We start from the raw sequence: 25,422 nt of genomic DNA on the forward strand, positions 1-25,422 counted from the left end.
ATGTTACAATGTTAGTTTGGGAAGGAATGACTACCGATCACAAATTGGCCTGTGCAGGGATGAAAGATCGCTCCATGGGAAAGTGGATTGTGGCTACCAAAGATATTGGCACACATCTTCCACAAGCGAGCGGGCAGATGGAAAGGGATTCCTTATCTTCAAGTCTCTTCTTTCTTGTGCTTCTCTGCTCTTCCTGCAAACTCGAACACCTCCTTCTTCTCCCCCTCTTAATCCCTCCTCCTCCTCCAACTTCGCCCCACCCAGCCCACCTAGTCCTCCTGCCATGAGGTCCCACATATGCCAGTGTGGAGGGAGTAACCAGCCCAACCATCAGTGGCATGTCCTAGTAAGGTGTATGATATAGTAGCCCCAGTCCCCACAAGTATTGGGAGATAATTGTTTCACAATTTTCTGTGTCCAAACCTGAATTGATTACTAACCAGGAATAAGGGTTAAAATGCCCTAGGCATCAAGTTTCTGCTAGAACATTTTGGCCCCTTTCAGATCCTGAACTCAGTCAGGGCTTACATTGAAATGTAAATAGAGGAAGCCTGAAGGCTCAGTAGGAGACCAGTCTCAACCCCCCACACCCCCCCACCCCCCCCACCCCCCCACCCCCCCACCCCCGCTCCAAAAAAAGCAAAAAGAGTCTTACCTGATCTCCAGCAAAAGTAAATTTTATGGTGCTTTACTAAAGTACTTAATGGCTGTATCATTTTTCCAGGACTCTTGTTTTTTTGAATTATACATTTTTTTTGAGCTGATGACTTTTTTGATCAGTTCTATTTTTTTATTCAACTAGAGTTTTTGAACATCTGTTACATTGCAATGGAGATTCACCTATAAAGTTTCAAGGCCTTTGATTTTGTGTTATTTGTATGTTGTGCTGTCTGGTGTCATGTTTTGTCTGTATCAAAACTGAGAGCTCCTAAAATTAAAATTTAAAAATGGATCCAAATATTTTTAATTCACGTGATTTAAAGAGGTTCAATTTAAATTGGGTAAAGTAATAGAAGTAAAATGTCTTGAAAATAACTTGCGAGTCTCTAGGTGGTCAAACTAATAAAATGTTGATGTTAATAAAATGTCTAACATCAATTTTTCTAGGACTTTCCTTCAACAAGAAAAAGATGGCAAATACTGTTCAGGACACTTGTCTGATATCTTGGTTTTTACAAAAAAGTGAATTAGAGTTGACATGCATGGGATTACTCAAATGTGTTTGTAGAGAAAATTGTTTTGTGTCATCACTAAACTAAAAACAAGGTTACTAAGAGTTATGTCCTAGCAGGTACAATTCTATATACAAAGGGTTCTAGAAGTTTCAACTGTGTTTCAATTAGAGTACTATAAATAACAAAATATATAATCTTGTTAAAATAGAGTAATTTATCTAAATTCAGAAATTTCATAAGAGTTGTTTCAGAATGTGAACAAAAAGGGGTCAACAGGAAAGAGAAAATAAAAGGTTCTGGGTATGGAAATATATTTAGTAAAAGGGAAAAAGAAATGTTTCTTGGTAAGAAAGTGCTTGTGTGATGAAATAGACGAGGGTCTAAGTAAGTGCTAAGAAAGTCTGTGTAAGTAAAGGGCAAATTTCAACAAGTTTGCATGTAACTAAGTTGGTTGTATGTATGTGAAACAGTTAAAGCTATTTAAGGTTTTTCCTAAGGTGAAATACTAATGTTCTAATATAAACCAAAGTTTAATCTATATGGTAAAATAACAAGGATTTATTAGAAACACTAATTTACTCTTAACTTTGTGTCTATTAAGTTTTATTCTTTAGAACAATTAGTCTTAAAAATTAGGGCATATAATTATGGTTAAACAACTGTTAAAGTATTGTACTATGTTAAAGAGTCTAAATTTTTCTTTAAAAACTAAATTTGGTAAGATAAGTGTCAAGGTAACTGTGAAATGGTCACTCTTTGTATATTAAATGTGTTCATATTTTCCAGGTATACAAGTTTTAAAGCAGGGAGTTTATCAAGCTGCTATTCTCCAAACTAAACTTGTCTGTAATGGTAATTTTAAACTTATAAAGAGTAAATTTTATTGGGGATTTATTTCTATCATTTAATGTTCTATTATAGGACCTGTTATCAATAGGGTATATGTAAAATTTGTTACTTTTTACACTGAGAAAATTTTAAGTGTAAATGCATTTCTACAGGTTAGAGCCTGATTTGTTTAAAGGTTAATATTGTGAAACATGAAAACATTTTGCCACACAAAAGGAAACTTAAAAGCTCTCTCAGCCTTTCTTTAATTCATGTTTTAGATATAATGTTAAATTGTGTTAACTAATGTTCATACAGACTCAGGAGTCAATATATGTAAACTGCTTAAAATGACATTTAAGAAACAGTGTAATGCGCAGTAGCAAAAATGGGACAACAGTGATTAAGATTGGGGTCTCTGACCTCATGACTTTGGACAGTGGACTTCCTTGAGAGCTACACAGAGCTCCTAACATTGCACTTTGCAGCTCTACCATCTTAGATCTACAGGCTCAACTTGATTCCTTGGCCGCTGTCGTCCTGCAAAATCGTTGTGGTTTGGATCTGCTAACAGCAAAGGAAGGAGGGCATTGCCTGTTCCTTGGTGAAGAGTACTGTTTCTACGCCAACTGCTCTGGCATTGTACAAGATTAAATCAAAAACTTACAAGAAGATCTGGAATGTCATAGGAGCAAGCTCCACTCTAATTTCCTCTGGACTGGGTTACATGGGTGGCTCCCCTACCTCCTCCCGCTTATGGGACTGCTAATCACCATTATCCTTGTGTTCACCTTTGGGCCTTGCATAATCAATAAGCTTATCCACTTACTGAAAAGCCAGGCTAAGTCTGTGCAGCTCATGGTGGTCCGACAGCATTATACCGCCCTTCATGATGATGATTGGGAGCCCTATAGGATCATGGATCACTCGTATCAGGACACTGGGGTCTAAGTGTCTCTCCCTTAAGCCCTGCTCCTCCTGAGGGCCCCGCCTGAAGTGCTAAGGTGGTAGTCAATGATGGGTAAGATCCTCAGAGGAGGACAACCTCAGACAGGCACACCTTCAAGTAAGGCAGACCCCCAAACTGCTAGGGTGATGTTCCATGACAGGTAAGACCCTCCCAGGGGCAACCTAAGACAGACACACTCTTAATATAAAACAAAAAAGGGGGATATGTTGGAATTAATGACACGTTAACTAACTCAGGCTGACTCCTTACTCCCTGGTGAGGGAGCAAGATCAAGGCCTCAAAGGCGGTTTCAATAGTTAATGACAATAAATCGGACCACCGTCAGGGATTGGTTAACAACAGTTCTGCGAACGTGATCAGCTCCTGCTTGCCATATAGTCCTATGGGACTCTCACCTGCCTGAACCCCCCCATGCTTTGCTGACCTTTAAGCTGATTGGTTCCCGCCAAGCCTCCACCCTACATAAAAGCTGTGTGATTTCCTCAATAAGCGAGTTCCTGCTGTGACTGGTCTCCCTGATTGTCCTCCACCCCGAGGGCTGGGAGCGGGCGGTCAGCCGGCCCTATCCCTGTCTGACCTTGTTGGGGAGTGTCCCCTTCCCTTGTTGCTGGTCGAGAAGAGCAGGTAGGCTTAAGACCCCGACATGCCCTGAAAGGGTTCTTCTTCTCTGAATACCCTTCCACTCTTTTTCTTTGCTTCCTGGCTACCATGAATGGAGCAGTTTCCTCTTGCCATACCCTTCTTCCATTTTTGCCTCTCCTTAGGCATAGAGCAAAGGAGTCAGCCATCCATGGACTGAAACCTCTGAAACCGTAAGCCAAAATATACTTTTCCTCCTCTAGGTTGTCATTGTCAGGTGTTTTGGTCACAGAAACTTAAAATTGACTAACACAGTCTACCCACTTGCCTTCTTCCCTTTCCTGAATTCCCACTATTCTCTCTCTATCCTGGAGGATTCTTCCAACTTCTTTTGGTACTGAGTTTCCTCCTGGAACATTTTGGAAGAATGGCATTCAACCCATAATACCTTAGGCACTCTGTTATTTATACCAGGGAAACAAAATAATTTTCCTACAATTTCCTCAAGGTATTATAGCATGGGGGCTAATAATGTGGCTAATGGAGCCATATTATTGAATTTCAAAACTTGGCACTCTTACTTCCTAACTGTCCTTATTTAATTTCTCAACCTCTGTGTATCCCATATTCCTCTGTTAAAAAAATAGATATAATAATTGTACTTACCACCTGATATCATTGTTGGGAGGATAAAAGTGAGTAAATACATGGGTGAGAAATTTTGATGACTGCTTGACATATAACAAGCAGCAAACCTGAAATATGAATTGCTGTTATTACTACTGACTGATGATCCAAAGACTCTCATGATGACTGAAGGTGATTAATTTTCCTCCAAAGAAACATCTTCATAGCACCCTCAAGCTTGACCCACTCTCTAACACTTGTTTAATGTCCTAAGCACCATTGTCAAAGGACTTCCTACTATCTGTAATAGTTAATTTACCTGATCAGCTAGTTGGAATTGTAACTTTTATAACTAAAGATACTTGTCATTTACAAATTATTTCTTATAGGAAATATTTGATGTCAGAGTTGTCTTCTAGAAACAATGAAATAAATAACCAGTAGAGGGTGCAGTAACCATCCCCAGATTGTAAACAGGTCAGAGTCCTGTTTTTAAAACCTGAGGCACTGTATCTTTATATGATGAGATTTGCCCTCCACGAAGGGTCAGTAAACATTGACCTTGGGGCTATGTAGAAGCCAACAGGTCTGTAGGAGGGGATAAAAGGAATGCAAGGTAAGATGAACTCCAATTATATTTTACCCATTGAAATTGTATTCAGATATCTCTTAGGTAAAGGTCAAATTCCAGACTCATCCTGGTCACTTGGTAGAAACACAGATGTCTAGTTCTCACCCCAAGGAGATTTTGATGCAATAGTTCTTCAGATTGATTCTTAGAAGCATGAATACATATAAAAACATGTTGCATTGTTCTCTTAACTTCAGTAGTCACACATTTCCATGGACTATTGACACTTTTAAAAATGTCCCCTTTTTCTATGTCCATGCCTGTGAAAATCGTTTTCTCCTTCAAGGCTTGAGCGAATACAGTCTTTTCTTTGATAGAGCTACTACCTCCATCAATAAATTATTGCTCCTGATGCAGTGGATGGAATATTGACAGTTCTCAGGATTGGGTCAGGAGTGTGCTTGGGGTAATGTGATTGGACTGCTAGAATTCTGATGGCAGGTGGACTCCAATTTGTGCATTTGGATTGGTAGCTTTTTTTTTTTTTTTTGACTTAAGTTAAAATAACCAATGGTTAGCAGCGGCCTAAAACATTTTCAAAGTAACCCACATCGAGCCCTAATCAGTCAGTTGTTTCCACTTGTTTTGCAAATTGGAGGCATATGAGGTTATTTCAAAACTCCTGATATCTGGATCCAACCCATAGACATTCTTTTATATTGGTATGGGGTATAACCTGGAAGTACACATTTTTGAAATTTCCCCAGCAGATTCTAATATGCTTCAGAGTTTCAAAGCCACTGGATTAAAGCAACATCAATATGTCTAACACAATTTTGGAGGACTTTCAATCATGTCAGAGCAACAAACTTGGGGACAAAGGGAGATAAAATAAACTGGTTCCCATAGTCAACTCCATAAAATCAGTCATTTAGGAGAGGGATTGGTAACACTGATGTGGAGGATGTCTGTGTGTGCAGTTGTAAGTTATATTAGAGCAGATAATTGGCAGTGGTGCAGATGATAGACTGGGAGTCATTATAACAGCTTGTAACTGGGTAGATTTGAACCTAGGACTCACACCTACGAATCACAGATGCATTTGATTCCAAACTCATGCTATTATTTTCCACCTGTCATCAAATTTAATATTCATCAGAACCCCTGGAAAGATTAAAATTCTTTGGACAATCCCCTGGCAAATGTTTGTGCAAGTTGTTTTTGGCAACAGAATTAATTGGTTTGTTGGTGTTTCAGGAAAAAAAAATGCATGTTTAACTCCAATATATAAAAGAAATAAAATTAAAGCTGACCTAGATCAAGTAGGAGTTTATGGGAATTCAGCTTAAGCCAATTTGCAGCTTCTCCTTAACCCATTCTCTATGGCTTAACTCTTGAGTATTTCCTTCAAAGAGGAGAACTTCCTTAGGAGGTTTGAAATCTGCTTTTTGAAATTCTACTGTTTTATTTTTAATTAATTAATTTATTTCATATCAGGCATTGAACTCAGGGGTGCTTAACCACTGAGCCACACCCCCAGCCCTTTTTATGTTTTATTTTGAGACAGGTTCATGCTAAGTTGCTCAGGGCCTTGAAAAATTGCTGAGTCCTCCCGCCTCAGCCTCCGGAGCTGCTGGCATTACAGGTGTGCACCACCACACCCAGACTTTACTAAGTTTTAGAATACAAATATACTATAATCTGGAAAAATTACCTCTGAAAATCATTGCACAATTGTGAAGGAATAAAAGTACAAGAGTGTTAATTCAGTAATATAAATGGAAAATATTTTTAGAGATAATAATGTCAGTCAAGGTAAAAGGTTAAAGGGTAAATCAATTATGGTAGTTAAGGTAATTGGTAGTTACTGAGCACTTAATATCGACCAAGCACTACACTGAATACTTCGTGTGTATTCCATCATTTATCTTTTTCAATAATTGTGTTAAGTGGAATAAAAGCAAAAATTGTAATGGACAAAATTAAACAGGTGAGTAATACTACATTGAATTGCAATAGGAAGAAAGGTCAGAACTCATCTGAGCTCAGCTATGCTGAAATAAAGAGTGAGAGGTTTTTTCAACACTGGGTTGAGCTACTGGAAACGTACTGGAGGACATTAGGGGGCAGTCAAAGGCCACCTGAGTTTATCAACTGGCTTTATTCAAAGGGAAATTAAGTTCATATTTTCATGGCAGAAGCTACTTTTGCAACTTAGAAGGCATCCACCAAAGTGAAGCTCTCACTCTCCTACAGACAGTGGGAAAAAGGAGTTCTTATTTATTGATTATTTCATTTCAGAGGGATGACTCCTAGGTACTTGAGAAAGACTTATTCCTGGGTTGTAAAACTGGCAAGAGGCTTTTAAATAGACATATTGCAAAAGATCAGAGGAAGGAGTTAACAAGTTTTCTAAGTAAAGTGGGTACCAAAATACAGTTAGAGAGAAAGAATTAGTTCTATCGTTCTATAGCTTAGTAGGGTGACCACAGAAATTTTAATATGATTCAAAATAACCAGTAATGATATATCTGAAACTTTCCAATACATAGGAAAATGAAGGTCAGGGGCCTTGAGTCAGTAAGAAGCTCATTTAAAATTTAATCAAGTTGAGGGGAGCATTAAAACCATCTTGTCTGTAGATACTATTACAGTCTCTCTTTTAGAGATGAAGAAATTGAGGTTTAGAAAAAGCAAGGTCTTATTCAAGATTACACTTCTATTTTGTGTAGAACTCAGACAAAATCTCATGTGTATTTCATGTAAGCATAAGTTTAACCATTTTGTGATACTGCATTTACATTCAGACAATGATATACCATGAAACTTTGAAAAAGAAAGAAGTACATGTCCTCAAATGGACACATTTAAATTCATTCAAAAAATAGAAATGTTGAATGATATTTTGGTCACTAAAACAACAGCAATTGAAGAAGGAAGTGATAAAATCAATTGATTTGTCTTTCTCTTTGTAAATCCAAAGAAGAAGATATTAATAAGAAAAAAGTAACATTGGTTACATTGAGAGAGTTGGAAGTGGGCAGGAAGAATTTCAGTGTTACACAATTCCTGGGAGTTTTTTGTTGTTGTTTAGTTTTTGTTTTGAAAATATTTTAGGTTTATACATAAGAAAGCAAAAGAAAATAGAAATGGAGAACGGAAAACAGAAGAGAAATGGGAGAGAAAGAGAAAAATGAGAGTGAGAAAAGGAGATAAAGGAAAGAGAAAAGGAGTAGGAAAAGGAAAGGTGAGAGAGCAAAACAAGAGCATTGTGAAGGAATACATAAGAGGGAAAGAGATTGGAAAAGGAGTATACTAGAAGGGGATAAAAAGTGGCAGATAGAGAAGTAACTGAAAGGAAAAATAGAAAAAAATAAATTATAAAATGAAGAAAAATAAAGAAAATGGAAAAATAATATTTATGGGAGTAAAATAATAAAAAATAGAAAGAAAATAAGGATAAAAGACATAGGAAAGAAAGAAATAGAGGGAGGGATACTGAGGGAGAAATGAAGGAAAGAAAGACATAACCAAATTAAAATGTTTCTTAACTGCTAACATAGGTCTACAAGTTGCCTTTCAGAATTGTGATTGCATCTGTTAAATATTTATGTTCTCAATCATGATTTGCATCTTAAATATGAATCTCATAGAAGAAGATAGTGGAGTCATAGTCACTAGATATTGAGAAGGGTAGGCACCAAGTGACAGGAAGAACAGAGATTAGAAAGTGGGTATAAACAACCAGAAGAATGAGAAGTTATACTCCATTTATGTATCATGTGTGAACATGTATTCTATGTTCATATATAATTAAATTAGAACAAATAAAAAATAAATAAAGAATCCTAAGATTCCAGATTAAGACAGATATCATACAAAGTTAGAGACAAGCATATACACATGTACATCTGTTCATACTTACCCATGGAAAAACCTGGAAATGAAATTATAAAGACATTTCTAAATATGGGCCCAAATTCTCTTACATAAAAAGTTCAAATAAATTTATTCATGATTCAGTTGGCCTTTGATAAATTCTTCCTATTCATCCTAATGTCTCAGGATAGAAGGTCACCTGATGTATGGGTGTTATCCTCAAGGATAAACAGAGAAAAAGTGAACAGACTTTTCCTAGTTCTTAAATGTACTGAAGGGCTTGTTGCTCTGCAGCCCGGATCTAAAAACTGCATTGACATTGCAGATAAACCTAATCCTCTGCCAGTTTTATTAATAAAGTTTTATTGGGATATAAAAATAAGTGGTTACTAAAATACAGTTAGAAGAATAGAGTAGGTTGACCACAGCAATTTTTAATATGATTCAAAATAACCAGTAATGATATATCTGAAGCTTCCCAATACATGGAAATGATAAATGTTTGAGGAGATGGAAATGTTAATTGCCCTGATTTGATCATTACATATTGTATACATACACCCCAATTATCATAGTCTACCTAACAAATATGTACAAACATTATATGAGTTAAATTTTTTATGTTTTTATTAGAGCATTATAGTTAAACATAATAGTGGGGTTAATTCTGACATAATCATAAATGCATATAACATAGTTTGCTAGTTCTTTGTCCTCAGTCTTTCCCCTTTACCTCTCCTTTTCCCTCCTCCTATTCCCCTTCCTCTCCTTTACTGGTTTTCTTTCTTTCTATTTATTTATTTATTTTAAATGGTTCATTATGGTTATACATAAAGTGGAATTCATTGTGATACATTCATACATGCAGGTACAAGGAGTGAGTAGGGCTCTGTGCTTATGATACCACTGTTCACTTGTAACAAGTTTTACTTCCTCTAAAGTTAAAGTTTGAACACTAGAGAAGCACGCCAAGACAAGCATATTAAGCAGGTTTTATTAAAAAGTAGTAATAATACAGACTTTTCCCGGGAGGGAGAAGGGGGCCATGGCCGATGTTCTAAAGTCCCCAGAAGTGAGCACACCCTACATCTTTTAAAGGTTAAGGTCTCTTTTGTTCTCCAGTCCCGCCCCCTGGCTTTTCTCTCCTTCCTGCCTACTTGAGTAGGCCTGGTTTTGCAGGTGAGATGCATAAAGTGCAAAGGATGGGCACAGGGACGGGGGAGGGCCAAAGTGATTCAGCCAGGCAAAGGGTCAGGGCAGATTAATTAGCAGCTCCCTGCCTGTAGTCCTTGATAAGAGCAAATAAATTTGGTAATCAATGAGGTCTGGAGATCCTTGACTTCCATTCTCCCAGGGGCAGTTTCCAACTTTCAGAGGCAGATGGCTTTCATGGCCTTCATTTCCTCAATTTGACCTGATCCCTTATTTCTATACTAACTGCCTGTCCCCCATTCTGGCTTCACTTACATTACAAATTTTAGTGATTTCCCCTCTAATCAAAAGGAAGAAATTATCTGATCTACTAAGAAAAGTCTGTAGGAATTCATAGGTCCTATAAAATACTCTATGACCCTACTTATGTGAGGTATCAAAATAGTCAAATTCATAGAAGCATTGATTACAATAGTGGAAATGTCCTCCTGGTTCATCCATGCTGTTGCAAATGGTAATATTTTCTTTTTTTTTTAACACGCACACTATATTTTAAAATCAACAAAAATATTTATTCAGGAGCACAACATGTAATTTCCATGTATTTGTACATTTTTCAATTTCCTCTTTTATTGATTTCTAGTTTCATACCATTGTGTTTAGGGGAGATACTTGATATGTCTTCAATCACACTCAATTTGTTGAGACATTTTTTGGGGCTTAATGTATATTTCATCCTGGAGCCTGTTACATGTGTGCCTGAGAAGAATACCTATTCTCTTCCTGTTGGGTGGAATGTTCTGCATATGACAGTTAGATCCATTCATAACTCATTTTTATTGAATATCCACTAAAAATTTGTTGGTGCTATAGATATTTTAATACTTTTCTCTTTTAACTTCTAGATAGGAAACTAATATGATTTACACATTACCAGTGCAGAATTAGAGTACTCTGGGTTTTACTATATAATTACCTTTACCAGGAAGTTTTATACTTTTATGTACTTTCATGTTACTAATTAGCATTCTTTCATTTCAACTTGAAGAAACCTTTAGCATTTTTGGTAAGTTAGGCCTAGTGTTGACGAACTTCCTCAATTTTTGCTTGTCTGGGAAAAGTTTTATTTCTCATTTCTTTCTTGATATGTTATTTTTTTTTTCTTTCAGCACTTTGAATATTTCATCTTATACTTTTATAAACTGCAGAGTTTCTTCTCAGGAATTCATTGATAGACATAATAGACATTCCCTTGTATAAGACAAGTATCTTTTCTCTTAATGTTTTCTAAGAGCATCAAGAGAATACTCTGGTTCCTTTGACTCCCCACTTCTCTTACATAATTCCAAACTTCCTCAACCAGCCATTCAATCAAAATGATCACCTCAGTATCTGGGTTGGTTGAGGAAGAAGTGATACTATTTGGCTGTACAGCTGGGAGAACTAAGTACTCACTGAGCACACTCTCACTTTCCCTTATATGAGAAATCTTGGACAGAGGGGCTTCTCTGTTGGCACTGAGTTATGCCAACTTTGAGGAGGGTTCATACAAAGAAACATATTTTTCTTACCTTCTTCAATACATCTATTATTGGAATATTTTACTGCAATGATCTGCCTTAACTTTTCTGTTGGACTCTCACAAAAGTACTCATATTCTTGAGAAGTTGTCAAAATTGATGTTTCTGTAGAGAGTTGGCAGAAACACATATTCCACCATCTTGTTGTTATTACCCTGTTCTAAAATTTGTTTTTGATGGGTTTTGTATGCCTACCATAATTGAATAATGAACACTAAGGATACTTTAAAAACACAATGTTCAAATAATTACATAAAATATATTCAACAGTTTTCTCTCATACAAGCCTATTCTGTCTTGACTATTGTCTTAGAAACAAATAACACTGATTATCTGAATCTTTAGCCATACTCTCATTCCTGCTACCAGTTTCTTTTTTATTCCTGTGAATTGTTGTTTCTGTTTATAGTGTCAATTCTTAAATTTTATTCAAGGCAAAGTTCATTATATAGTTAGGATATCTCTGTAAAGAAAAATTGTTTTTCTATAAACTACATTCTGAAATGGTGCAAAAAATATATATATATACATAAATATGCTGATACATTTATCATTAGGGCATTTCCTTTCACTATTTCTTCTTATGACTCATTCACTGGAAAAGTTACATCTTTGAGCCACAGATATGAAGGTGAATTGTTTAACTAGTTTTGGTCCACACTCCAAGTTATGGAGAAACTTCTGGATACACATGTCTTTTATAACAGTCCCTCAAAGGTGTCCTTCAGTTGGAAATTTATGAAGAACATGAACAGGTTTCTTGGGAATGGCTATAAACCAGTGATTCTCAAACTGGTGCTGTCCTTGAATCAACCTGACGAGCTTCTTAAAAGATTCCCAAACCTCACATTGTTTTTGTTTCACTTGGCTAGGATTTTTTTTCCTGCCTCAGTACTTTTATTACTGGATCTTAGGACTTGTTTATGCACTCTCTATCAAAGGGATTGAGCCATATGCCATAGAATAGCCCCACCCAATGGAGTATAATGTTCACAATGTATGTAATTGTGTATTTTCTAGTAGTTTCACTTCAAAAGTAAAAATAAAAAAATGAAATAAATAATAATTTTATTTGACCCAATTTAATGAAAATATTATCATTTCATCATGCAAATAATATAAAAATGTGCTGAGATATTTTTCATTATTTTATATTCACACTAAGTATAATTTTGGATTATTCATTTTTCAAATACACAATAGTCACATTTGTATACATGCTGCTCTATTAGTATAGATCTAGAAGACCTTGGTTGTGCCTTTATAATGTTGCAGTGATGGTTCTACTTTAAGTGTTTCAAGTCTTCCTCTGAATTTTTTAATGTACATCATTCCTGTCAAGCTGTAGCAAAATATCATTTTAATGGTATTTGAACTGAAAATATATCCCTCCTGGTGAATGGCAAAGGTTACCAGATCATTTTATTTATAATGCCACAAACATTGTATGGGAAGTAGTAGGTCTTTTATTTCTTGTTTATTCATTCTTGTCCAGTATACTGTGGGTTTTATAAATACTTCACAATGCATATTTGGTACATTATAAAAACTGACTACCAAGTATGAATCCATTTACAGTATGAAATATATGTCTAACATCAGATAGAAAGTAATTGTCATCAAAAGAATTATCTTTGAGTAGAAATAGCATTTTGTGAGTTAGGGACTGGACAAAGAATTATGGTCCAGAGAGGCATGGCATTTGAGCAACTGATAGTATATATAAGAACACCTGTAAGAGAAATGATGTGAGCATAAGATAGAAATACATCTGTATTAGAATGGATTGACATATTTAAAATCATTGGATTAACAAAAACTGAGGCTAGTGCTTTGGGAATTTTATTAGATATAGGAGTGGATTTCACAGGAAACCCAGTCAAATATAGAAACTAAGGGGTATAATAAGAAAGCAACATTTTCAAACCATGCATTTTGGTATCCCAAAAGGCAAATTTCCATATATTGTAATGTTTGTCTTAAATAAAGAAGATCCACTCAAGAAAATACTGTCTATTTATACTTAGAGCAACCAGAATAATGAAAATTTTAGGGGAGAGATGAATCTAAAGGCAAAATATAATCATGCCAAATTCTAATTCACTGAGGGTTTCTCACAGAATCTTGAAAAAACTGCATTGCCTATGAATAGTCATGCCAAATTTCAAGGAGCACAGAGAGAAAAATGCACAAGACAGGGCAGAGATAAAACAGAATATCCCAAGGTTGGGAAGGAAGACTAAGATATTTTATTAAAAAATCAGAGAAACATTTACAGTATAGTATAAAAACAAATCAAAGAAAATAACGAGTTATTTCAGTTCGGATGCTTTTGATTTTAAGTAGGAGAAAATTCAACTCAAATTGTTTTAAAATATGAAAGAAATGTATTAGAAAAACATTGTTTGAAAGGTCTAGGAGCAAAAATTCAGGCACTAGCATTCTTCTGGCTCAGTTTCTCTCTAATTTCTTCAACTCTACCCTCCTCCTGTAGCAGCTATTTTAAAAGATATTCTTCCTTATTGTATCAAAATAGTTATAGCAGTTACAGTATTTACATCAGTAAACTGCACTTTGATACAAAATACCTGACCATTATTCTGAACCAAAGTGAGCTAATCATGGTGTCTAGAGGAATAACATATTTTCACATTGCTTTAGATTAAAGTTATAGAAAATTCATAATTTAATTGATATTGCAGATGTAAAATTGTTCTACTTGGATTATGCTTCTCAGTGCTCACCTCTGGAATGAGGGTTAATCCTACCCAAATTGCATGACTGTCTCACAATGAGGGAGGGATGGAATGGATACTGTGTAGACAAAACAAAACAAAATCCATTTTAACAAAGAATAGGAAATGTGTCCTTGGATAATGTATCTGAGAACATATCCAGAGAAGTTTCAGTTAGTCATAGTCTGATCTAATTAAAGAGAAAATCTTACTTTCATTTACATGTCTAACAGATGCCTGAGTCCTTTGCAAATAAACAGCCATATTACATTTGAGCACAATTATTATGAACACTTTGAAAAGTTATTCTCAATTAAATAAATATATAATCATTAAATATAATAATTTAAAATGTCTAATTAAACAGAATGCAGTGGTATCTATATTGTGATTTTAATAAGCAATTCACTAGATGGATATAGTTTGTTTATTGAGTCACACCAGTGAAAACCATCTGCTCCTTTTTATTTCTTTCCTATTAAACTGTTTTCTGTTGTGTATATATATATATATATATATATACATATATATATGGATGTAGATAGTTAATAATTAGCTGATCAATTTGAGCTATCTAGAAAGACTATTTGTATAATTTGAGAATCTTGATAATATTTAATGTTGATCTTTAGTGGTTTTCATTCAAAATAAACCTTGATACTATGATATCAGAGTTGATCAAGAGTATTGTTTTTGTAAGATTCTCTTCTATTTGACTGTGCCTTTGTGTGGGGGGAAATGTGTGTGTGTGTGTGTGTGTGTGTGTGTGTGTGTGTGTGTGTGTATGTGTTTGGATCTAGGAAATTATTTTTCAAGAACAATATGTTACAAGTAACATGCACTTTTATACTTATTATTCACTTTAAAAATAAAGTATATTTTAAATAATATACTTTACCAATATATAGTAATGTAGAATATTCAAAATATTATTTAAATTTTAATCCAATGAAAGTAAGGATGAGATATTTTGTCCTTTTTTATTGAGTTTTCAAAATGTAGCGTGCATATTACACATAACAATTTGAACTAGCTGTATTTCATGTACTCAATAGTACAATATAACTTGAGACTCTTTGTTATGGTTTGGATGTGAGATGTCCCCCAAAAACTCATATGTGAGACAATGCAAGAAGGTTCAGAGGAGAAATGAATGGGTGTGAGAGTCATAACCAATCAGTGAATTAATCACCTGATAGGGATTAACTGAGTGGTAATGGAAGTGGTAGGGTACAGCTGGAGCGTGTGGGAATTTCAGGGGTGTGGCTTTGGGCTATATATTTGTAGCTGAGGCATGGAGTCTCTCTCTCTCTCTCTGCTTTCTGATCATCATGTAAGCTGCTTCCCTCTGCCGCACTCTCCTGCCATAAAGTTCAGCCTCACTCACCTCAAACCCCTAGGAATGGAGCCTTCTTTCTATCAACTAAGACCTCTGAAACTGTGAGTCCACAAATAAACTTGTCCTCCTCTGCAATTGTTCTGGTTGGGTCTCTTAATCACACTGGCGAAATAGCTGACTAAAACACTCTCATATTGAACAGCATAGGTCTACATTTATTAATGATTGTTCTCTATACAGTTTAATGAGTGTGAATATTAGTCAAGAGTTCAACGTAATTTATACTTTATAGAATTGTCCTAAATATTTGTTAAACTTTGCTTCTACTTACTTTAATGATATACTCCTCTTAGTTTTGTCCTAACATATATTTGATATAGTTTAATTTTATGTTCTGAATGTATACTAATCCTTTTTAAAGAAATCCTAATTCTACTACACTTTTCTTATCACTCTTTTAGAATTTATTCAGATGAATGCCAAAGGCTGCCATAATTCTACTTTTTTCAATATTTTCTCCCTTACTGGACTATTTTTTCCATATCTTTTCATCTTTATTCTTAAACTTTTGGTATTAACTCAAAATCAACTTTCCTAAGGTATTTGTAGTATTGTTTCCTTGTTATGTTCATATTCACTTACCAAGCAATTAAAACTGAATGATATTTCTTAAGTTCCATGTGTCCAGCTTCATCTATATAAACTTCATTCGGATTAACTTCATTCAGATAGCAAACATGCGAAGAACATTTTGTGCATTGATAAAGCAACAACAAAATAGATAAAGTGACAGATACAATCCATATTTTTGCAATTTGAAGGTATTTCCAAATGTCTATTTAAGTAAAATTAATTTAAAATTAATATCAATGGGCTACTAGGACATATTGCAAAAGTCTTACTGATGTTAAGATGAAGTTAAAGAAACACATGTCATAAGGCTGTAATTTGAACAAAACTGATGGAAAACCATAGTACATCCTGTGTCCAAATATCTTCCTAACATATAGTTGCTTCCCTATTTTCTTCTCCCATCTTGATAGTATTATTTCAATTGAGTAAACTTGATTAAAGTGTGTAGTCATTAAAACTGTGAACTGTGGAGTCATATAGCCATGTGTTCTGAGCTATATCACTCACTAGTTGTGTGACCTTGAGCAACAGTTTTTGCTTCTCTAGTTATTAGATTTTTTTATATAAATTAGGACTAATAACTTTATCTTATGGTTGTTGGGAAAATTAAGTAAAATAATTTAAGCTTGTATCTAGTTAGCATTAATGAAAATCATTATTGTTTTTATTAATAATAATAACCATGTAAATTCTCTATGTATAATGAGGCTGCATATAATTACTAGTATTATATAACCTTGACCTCAAGGGGCAATTTTTGGAGTGTAGGTAGATTTGCTCACTTTACCATTTCTTAGAATACTCTAAAAGTGAGTGCCTTGTTCATTTCTAAGCCTCTTAATGTTGAAAATCTTTTGAACTCTTAAAAACGTAAATCTCTATAATTGTTTTTTATTGGTTCTTTTAAGTTATACATGACAGCAGAATACATCCTAATAAAATTATGCAAGCATGGAATATATCTTATTCTAATTAGGACCCCATTCTTGTGGAGGTACACAATGATGAGATTCACTTGCATGTATTGATATATGTACATAGGAAACTTAAGTAGGATTCATTCTACTTTCCTTTTCCTATCCCCCATCCCTTCCTTTCATTTCCCTTTGTCTGATGTACGGAACTTATTCTTCACCTTCCCCCATTATTGTGAGTTAACTTTTGTATTCAGTGAAAACATTTGACCATTGTTTTGTTTTTTTGGATATTTTGTTATTTAACAAAGCATGATAGTCTTCAGATTTATACATTTACTGGCAAATGTCATAAAGTCATTTTTCTATATGACTGAGCAATATTCCATTATGTATATACATCACATTTTCTTTATCCATTCCTCTGTTGAAGGGAACCTAGGTTGATTCCATAGAACAGGTATTGTGAATTGCCCTGCTGTAAATACTGATGTGGCCACATCACCATAATAGGCTAATTTTAAATCCCATGGATATATACCAAATAGTGGGATAGCTGGATAAAATGGTGGTTCCATTCCAAGTTTTCTGAGGAATCTTCATGCTGCTTTCTAGAGTGGTTGCAACAATTTGCAGTTCTATCACCAATATATGAGTGTACCCTTTTCCCCACCTTCTCACCAAAATTTATTGTTACTTTTATTTTGTTAATTGCCATTCTGACTGGAGTGGGGTGAAATCACAGTGTGGTTTTAACTTGCATTTCCCTAATTGCTGGAGATGTTGAACATTTTTTCATGTATTTATTGGTCATTCATATTTCTTCTTTTAAGAAGTGTCTTCAGTTTTTTGCTCATTTATTGATTGGATTATTTGTTTTTAGTGTTAAATTTTTTAAGTTCTTTGTGTATCCTGGAAATTAATGCCCTATCTGAGGTGCTCGTGGCAAAGATTTTTCTCCTATTCTGTGGACTTTCTCTTCACACTCTTGTATCCTTTTCTGTGAAGAAGATTTTCAATTGCAACATTTGTTGAACAGGCTATCTTTTCTCCAATGTACGTTTCTGGTGCCTTTGTCTAGCATGAGCTAACTGTTTGTGTGTTGGCTTGTCTCTGTGTCTTTATTCTGTTCCTTTGATCTTCTTGCCTGTTTTGGTGCTAATACCATGCTGTCCTTTTACTATAGCTCTTAGTATAACTTAATTTAAGGTCTGGTATTATGATGCCTTCTTCTTAGCTTTTCTTTCTTTTTTTTTTTTTTTTTCTAAGGATTGCTTTGGTTATTCGGGGCCTTTTATTTTTCCAAATGAGTTTCATGACTGCTTTTTCTATTTCTATGGAGAACATCATTGGCATTTTAATGGAAATTGCATTGAATCTGTATAGTGCTTTTAGTAATATAGCCTTCTGATGATATGAATTCTGCCTATCCAGGAAATGGGAAGTCTTTCCATGTAAGGTCTTTCTCAATTTCTTTCTTTAGTGTTTTTCACTGTAGAGGTCTTTAACCTCTTTTGTCCTGAAAGAAAATAATGTGTGGTTTATAAGTATCTTAAAAGTGATATATTACTGATTTGCTTTGATAGTTTATTATGATTGAATCAGCCCTTTGACTCCTGGTGAAGCTATTCATAAAATTATTGTTTGATACTATATTTATCATCCTAGTACAAGTAGTATTTCATTCTCATAAAAAACAGAGCTTTATTGCATACCATTTTTAAAAAAGAGAAAATAGCCAGACATAGAGTTGCATTCCTCTAATCTCAGTGGCTCAGGAGTCTGAAGCAGAAGGATCACAAGTTCAAAGTCAGCCTCAGCAACTCAGTGAGGCCCTGTCTCAAAATTTAAGGACTGGAACTTAGCTCAATGGTAAAGTGCCTCTAGGTTCAATCCCTAGAGAGCACAGGCATACACACACACACACACACACACACACACACACACACATACATACAAAAGAGAGAGAAAATAATTGTGCACAATAAAACAAATTTTATACATCTACTTTAATTATGGGTGTTTCATATCAATCTTTTTCCATCTATTTCATATTTTATAGTTATAATTATATAGATAGCATTATTAAAATCATCATTATATCTTTACATTTTATTTTGAATCAAATTAAAATAGCCTTTAGTACTATTAAAATTTTAAAATTCTTATTTATCTATTATTAATATATATGTTTTTAAATGCTATATATTATTGAATGCTACTATATTCTAGAAATTCTATTCAGGGTTAATTACATAATTTTAAGGACCCAGGGCAAAAGGAAAATAGCCTCTTGTTAAAATGGAAAAACAAAATGTGTCCTTTTTCTAAGATCCCTCATTGCTGAACTGTTTTCTATACAATTTCACATTTCTATCAGTAATGTATTTGGGCTCCACGTTCTCCACAGCCTTGCCAATACTTATTACTATCTTTCTCTTTTATTACAGCTATTCTATTGGGTGTGAAGCAATATCTCATTGACACTGTGATTGGCATTCCCTGTGGACTGTTTTGATCATGTTTTAATGAGCTTATTGACCACTGACAAGTCTTCTTTGTATGACTGTATATTCAAATAATTTTGCTGTTTTTTTAATTAAATTGTCTTGTAATTATTGTCATAAGTGTTTTTTTTTATATATATTTTGGGTACAAGCCCCTTATCAGATACATGAAAGGTAAATATTTTCTCCCATTCCGTGGATTGTCTTTTCACTTTCTTGATAATATCCTTTAAAATACAAAGGTTAAGGAAGTCTGGTCCTAGACCAACAAGATGAAGATTTGGACCTACTTTTTCTTCTATAATCTGCAGGGTCTCTGGTCTGATTCCGAGGTCCTTAATCCATTTTGAGTTTAGTTTCGTGCATGGTGAGAGATATGGGTTTAGTTTCATTCTGTTGCATATGGATTTCCAATTCTCCCAGCACCATTTGTTGAAGAGGCTATCTTTTCTCCATTGCATATTTTTGGCCCCTTTGTCTAGTATGAGAAAATTGTATTTATTTGGGTTTGTGTCCGTGTCCTCTATTCTGTACCATTGATCTACCTTTCTATTTTGGTACCAATACCATGCCGTTTTTGTTACTATTGCTTTGTAGTAGAGTTGAAGATCTGGTATTGCAATACCCCCTGTTTCACTCTTCCTGCTAAGGATTGCTTTAGCTATTCTGGGTTTCTTATTCTTCCAGATGAATTTCATAATTGCCTGCTCTATTTCTGTAAGGTACGTCATTGGGATTTTAATTGGAATTGCATTGAATTTGTATAGCACTTTAGGTAGTATGGCCATTTTGACAATATTAATTCTTCCTATCCAAGAACATGGAAGATCTTTCCATCTTCTAAGGTGTTCTTTAATTTCTTTCTTTAGTGTTGTATAGTTCTCATTGTAGAGGTCTTTCACCTCTTTTGTGAGATTGATTCCCAAGTATTTTATTTTTTTCGAGGCTATTGTGAATGGGGTAGTTTTCCTAATTTCTCTTTCTGAAGATTCATCACTTATGTATAAAAATGCGTTGGATTTATGGGCATTGATCTTGTAACCTGCTACTTTACTGAACAGGACTCCCATAGCACAAGAAATAAAAGCTAGAATCAACCACTGGGATAGATTCAAACTAAAAAGCTTTCTCTCAGCAAAGGAAACTATCAGCAATGCGAAGAAAGAGCCTACAGAGTGGGAGAATATCTTTGCCAATCATACTTCAGATAGAGCACTAATCTCCAGAATCTATAAAGAACTCAAAAAACTCTACTCCAAGAATTCAAACAGTCCAGTCAACAAATGGGCTAAGGAAATGAATAGACACTTCACAGAAGAAGATCTACAAGCAATCAACAAACATATGGAAAAATGTTCAACATCTCTAGTAATAAGAGAAATGCAAATCAAAACCACCCTAAGGTTCCATCTCACCCCAATTAGAATGGCGATTATCAAGAATACGAGCAACAACAGGTGTTGGCGAGGATGTGGGGAGAAAGGTACACTCATACACTGCTGGTGGGGCTGCAAATTAGTGCAGCCACTATGGAAAGCAGTGTGGAGATTCCTTAGAAAACTTGGAATGGAACCACCATTTGACCCAGCTATCCCACTCCTTGGCCTATACCCAAAGGACTTAAAATCTGCATACTACAGAAATACAGCCACATCAATGTTCATAGCTGCTCAATTCACAATAGCCAGACTGTGGAACCAACCTAGATGCCCTTCAATTGATGAGTGGATAAAGAAACTGTGGTATATATATACTATGGAATATTACTCAGCCATAAAGAATGATAAAATTATGACATTTGCAGGCAAATGGATGAAATTGGAGAATATCATGCTAAGTGAGATAAGCCAATCTCAAAAAGCCAAAGGACGAATGATATCGCTAATAAGTGGAGGTTGACACATAATGGGGGGGAGGGAAGGGTTAGAGTTAGGGTTAGGGAGGGGGGCAAGTATGGAGGAAGGAACTACTGTATAGAGGGTAAAGAGGGGTGGGAGGGGTGGGGGGAAGGGAAAAAAATAACAGAATGAATCAAACAACATTGCTCTATGTAAATTTATGATTACACAAATGGTATGCCTTTACGCCATGTACATACAGAGAAACAACATGTATCCCATTTGTTTACAATAAAAAAAAAATACAAAGGTTACTCATTTCTTAAAGTCCAAATTATCTACTTAAGTATTTGTTCTTTCATTATGGTAATTCCCCTCACTCCCCATAAGTAAATCTTTATTTGAAACCAGAAATTAAAACTTGATTGTACTTTTAGCAAAGAAGCCTTTGCCTAATGCATTGTGTGTGTCTCCATTTCTCTGTCTCTATCTCTCTCTCCTCTCTCTCCCTCTCTCTCACTCTCTCTCTCTCTCTCTCTCTCTCTCTATATATATATATATATATATATATATATATATATATATATATATCTCCATTTCTTAGAAGAGTTTTATAGTTTTAGCTCTTATTGATAAATCTATCATCCATTTTGAGGCAACTTTCATATAAAAAGTATGGAAGGGCTCCAATTTCATCCTTTCACAGGTGGATAAGCAGTTGTCCCTGTTTGCTCATTTTTTAAAATGTTTTAGCTTATATATCTCAGTGAGGTATTTTTAAAAACCAGATCATGTTATTTTAGAGCACTGTAGAAGTGCTAGCAGATTTTAAGCTGGTGTTAAACTCATTTCTTCCCTTCCATTAACCAATTATTAAACAATAAATGGATTTTAAACTCTAGATAAAATGGGCAAGATATGGTAGAGGAAATCTACCAAACTAGCTGAATAAGTCACAGAAGCTTGAAATATAGAGTAAAAAGGGTGTATCCCAAATTCTTAAATTAGCCTTCAGTGAAATAAAATGTGTAAACAAAGTCACAGAGATTTCTTAATCGAAGTCATTGTAATATGTGTAGACTTTAAGAACAGAGTGAACTGAAGTAGCCATTGGTCTAGAAAACACGTATTGTTTAGATACTTCAGAGATGGGAAAAAAGAGAACACAAGTGAGATTGAGAGTAAAAGTCCCCTCTTACCATATTTAAACATATAGTTTACTTTATAAACTAAAGAACTTTGATTAAGAAAGAATATCTCTGAATTGCATTCTAACAATTTTTGTTGGCCAAATAGGTATAAACTGATATTTTGTTATACATTTATTTTCATGCTCCTTTCACTAGTCAATTTGTATTTATTCTTTTGTAAATATTTACTGATTTTTGGAGGCTTTGTAATGATTCATCACCAATATGGATGGTTATAAAAATACTCTACCAGAATGTAGCATACCTATACTTTTCATGATTTCTTGAAGTCATTGCAAAATAGTCTTTCTTTTTTGTTTTCATAAGTATTGTTTTCATAAGTATTGAAAGAATAAAGAATTATTGATATCATAGAAATTATATAATTGCTTTATAAATCTTAAAAAAAGAAACAAAAGTATGAAGGAGTAACCCAAATTCACTCTAAATACTATCACCTTAAAATATTTATTATTAACATTTGGTTACTGGAAATCTTTCAAGAAAAATTTTTGAAAGATTTCTGGTTATAGGGTTCCTTCTGTGTCAACTCACACAATTTCAATGTAGTCATAAAAAAGTTGTCAACTTGATGGTACAGAATGGATATGGACTACCACATCTTTCTTTTTTATTTTTTAATTTTAATATTTAAAACTTTCATTTTTAATTGCAGAATGTATATATTTATAGGGCACAGTATGATGTTTTGATGAATATTTACAATGTGAGATTATTAAATCAAACTAATAAATCCATTGCCTAACTTATCATTGCTTTGTGGTGAGAACCTATAAAATCTACTCTTTTGCAATGTGAAATATACAATGTATTATTATTTCAAATAGTCATTATTCTATGCTTATTCCTCTAATGAAACTTTGTATCCTTTTATCAATATCATATGTCTTTTCCCCAACCACCATCCTCCTCCAACCTCTGGTAACCAACATTCTACTCTCTATTTCTAGAAATTCATTTTAGATTATATATGTCAGTGAGATCAATCAGTATTTGTCTGTTCCTGACTTATTTTTCTTAGCTTAATATCCTTCAGGTTCATCCATGTTGTCACAAATGGCAGAATTTTCCTCTTTTTGAAGTCAGATTATACATACCATTGTGTGTTTATGGGTACACACATGCCACATTTTTTTCGTATCCCTTCATCCATTGATGGGCATTTAGATTCCTTGTTTCTATATCTTAGCTATTGTAAATAATGCTACAATGAACATTTTACTGCGTATTTATCACTCAGGCTTAATAATTTCAGCTTTGCTGTATATACTCAAATGTGGGATTGCTGGATCATATTGTAATTTTATTTTCAGTTTTTTGAGGAACTTCCATACTTTCCTCCATAATGGTTGTATTAATTTACATGCTGACCAACAGTGCACAAGGGTTCTCATTTTTCTACATCTTTGCCAACACTTATTATCTTTCATCCTTTCAGTAATAGCCATTCTACCAAGCATAATGTGGTATCACTTTGTGGTTTTAACTTGCATTTCCTTGATGATGAATGATAAACATTTTTTCATATATCTGTTGTCCATTTGTATGTTTTCTTTTGATAAATTTTTCTAGTCTTTTCCCTGTTTGGTGGTTGGATTGCTTTCTTCTATTGAGTAGTTTGAGTTATTATGTAGTTTTGTATCTTAACCTCTTATCAGATGTATGGTTAGCAAATATTTTCTCCCAATCTGAGGGTTGTCTCTTTATTCAATTAATTGTTTATTTTTGCTGTGCAGAAGTTTTTTAGTTTGAGGTAGTCTATTTGTTTATTTTTGGTTTGTTGTCTCTGCTTTTCGTGTTGTATTCAGAAAATCTTTGCCCAGCTCAATATTATGAAACATTTCTCCTGTTTTGTTTCTGTTAATTTTATAGTGTTAGATTTTATGGTGACACTTCATTCCATCTGTGATAATTTAAGTAACAGCAAATATTTGAATTTAAAAAGTACATAGTAATTTAGATATTTATACCAATCTGATTTCATGTTCCCTATATACCTGAAGGGATATCTACATGGTTTGCTTTACATCTGACCATGTACAAATACTTTGATAAATGAATTTATGGAAAAATAAAATCATTTAATATAGCATGTACTTTCTCTTTATTCCTTTTATTATTCCTGTTATTATTTTCATTTTATTTTATCATCAAAGTAACAATTTATCCTGGTGAAAATTCAGTTTTAAAATGTATTCAAAGAAGGGATGTTGACTTTCAACACGAAAATAATGTAGTGCAAATTACATTTTTCCTATACTCTATTCTTTACTGACTTGTAAAATTGTATGTATAATTTTCCATGGAGGAACTATTCAGTCTTAAATTAAAATAGCCCCATGAACCAAATAAATTTTCTGGAAATCACTTGTTATATTGTTCTCATTTCTAAGTAAAGTATGAACAAAATAATGTATTATTAGTAAAGCTAGGATTCATTTACCAAATATGTACGTTATTTGGTTTATTATTGATTTTATGCTTAGGAATAAAAGAGAATCATGATAATGAAAAAGTCCTCAAATGTCACTCTCTGATATTTAGGCATTTTACGCATAATATCAGTCATCAATTTAAAGCTGAAACTACCCTGTAGAAAAACTGAGCAATTTTTTGGTAAGAAATATGCTCACTTACATGTTTTATGTCTTTTAGAAGTAAAGACAGAAGAATAAATTAATTTTCTTCATTCTACCTATAGATCTCACGTGAATGTGCAAAGTCTGATGATGGTAGAAATTATATTAAAGCAAATCCAAAAAATAACTAGAAGAAATTTCCCTTTCTGAAGAAGAATCAATCTTAAACAGTTTCTGCTATTGTATAATATACTTAATACTATCTGCTTCATAGAATTTTGAATATCAAATGAAATAATACAGGT

At 34.1% G+C, this 25,422-nt stretch overlaps 2 long non-coding RNA genes across 2 annotated transcripts in view; one reads left to right on the plus strand and one right to left on the minus strand.

Moving 5' to 3' along the window:
* The window catches only part of LOC306650798, a 393,776-nt gene extending 391,993 nt beyond the window's left edge, over nucleotides 1–1,783 (plus strand). The window contains exon 2 of the long non-coding RNA XR_013761022.1: nucleotides 849–1,783. This is a non-coding gene — a long non-coding RNA (uncharacterized lncRNA). The remainder of the gene's footprint in view (nucleotides 1–848) is intronic.
* Nucleotides 1–2,146, minus strand: part of LOC306650800 — a 392,843-nt gene extending 390,697 nt beyond the window's left edge. The window contains exon 1 of the long non-coding RNA XR_013761024.1: nucleotides 2,011–2,146. This is a non-coding gene — a long non-coding RNA (uncharacterized lncRNA). The remainder of the gene's footprint in view (nucleotides 1–2,010) is intronic.
* Nucleotides 2,147–25,422: the final 23,276 nt, after the last annotated feature.

Source organism: Sciurus vulgaris (genome assembly GCF_902686455.1).
Source record: "Sciurus vulgaris genome assembly, chromosome: X".
NCBI lineage: Eukaryota > Metazoa > Chordata > Mammalia > Rodentia > Sciuridae > Sciurus > Sciurus vulgaris.